We start from the raw sequence: 1067 nt of genomic DNA, 5'->3' as shown, positions 1-1067 counted from the left end.
CATGGCTGGGGTGCAGGCAGAGCCCCACAGAGAGCGTCCTGCAGAGCAGGCGCAGGGAGGTGGGATGAGGACGTGCTCGGGAAGCACTCTCCTGCAGGAGCAGAGTAGCGCAGTGGAAGCGTGCTGGGCCCATGACCCAGAGGTCGACGGATAGATACCATCCTCCGCTGGAGCTCGTATTTATTGCCCGTCCCGCACCTTCCCTCACGGCCGCCCCGGGGGGTTTGGGTGAGGCGCGGGAACGCCTTTGCAGAGCGGCCGGTTAGCTCAGTCGGTTAGAGCGTGGTGCTAATAACGCCAAGGTCGCGGGTTCGATCCCCGTACGGGCAAATTTTTTCCTTTTTTTTTAAAGTCTTCTTTCGTCCCTGCCAGTGCGGGAACGGCCAACGCCAGAGCGCCTGGGGAGCCAGGGCCCAAAATAAAAAAACCCTTAACGGGAAAACACATTGTTGTCGTTAGCAGAGGATGGTTTCGATCCATCGACCTCTGGGTTATGGGCCCAGCACGCTTCCGCTGCGCCACTCTGCTCGACACATACCGTGTTCCGCACTGTGCTACTAGAGGTATCCGCAGGTGCGCTCCCTGACCGCTCCCGGCCGTGCCTTTTCAGGCGTCCTGCCTGCCCAAGCGCCCTGAGGCATGGTCCCCCGTGAGAGCTTCGCCCTACAGTCTCTCCCCACCCTTTCCCGGTCCCTTCTTTCACAGGTTTTCATTCGTATTCTAGGACAAGCCCCACTGCAGGCTACAGCCAACAGTGCCCATTTAAAGAGTGAGGAATTACTGAAAAATAGCTTTGCACACTAAGTCAGCAACTGGTCAGTGTGCAATATGTGCACCTGGTTAAGCACAGAGTCACAGACTGGTTTGGGTTAGAAGGAACCTTAAAGACCCCCCCAGTCCCACCCCCTGCCCTGGGCAGGGACACCTCCCACCACACCAGGTTGCTCCAAGCCCCCTCCAACCTGCCCTTGAACCCCTCCAGGGATGGGGCAGACACAGCTTCTCGGGGCAACCTGGGCCAGGCTCTCACCACCCTCACACCAAACAAGTTCTTCCTGAGAGCTTAT

General features: G+C 58.6%; 2 non-coding genes across 2 annotated transcripts; one reads left to right on the top strand and one right to left on the bottom strand.

Moving 5' to 3' along the window:
• The first annotated feature begins 256 nt into the window (after window positions 1–256).
• On the top strand, window positions 257–330 carry TRNAI-AAU. Its single transcript has one exon. It is a non-coding gene; the product is annotated as a tRNA-Ile (tRNA).
• A 126-nt stretch (window positions 331–456) lies between these two features.
• On the bottom strand, window positions 457–528 carry TRNAM-CAU. Its single transcript has one exon. It is a non-coding gene; the product is annotated as a tRNA-Met (tRNA).
• Between the last annotated feature and the right edge of the window lie 539 nt (window positions 529–1067).

This window comes from Calidris pugnax, unplaced genomic scaffold (genome assembly GCF_001431845.1).
Source record: "Calidris pugnax isolate Ruff unplaced genomic scaffold, ASM143184v1 scaffold492, whole genome shotgun sequence".
In the NCBI taxonomy this organism is placed as follows: domain Eukaryota; kingdom Metazoa; phylum Chordata; class Aves; order Charadriiformes; family Scolopacidae; genus Calidris; species Calidris pugnax.
The sequence above is the reverse complement of the archived record's forward strand: the minus strand, read 5'-3'. Positions and strand labels throughout refer to the sequence as shown.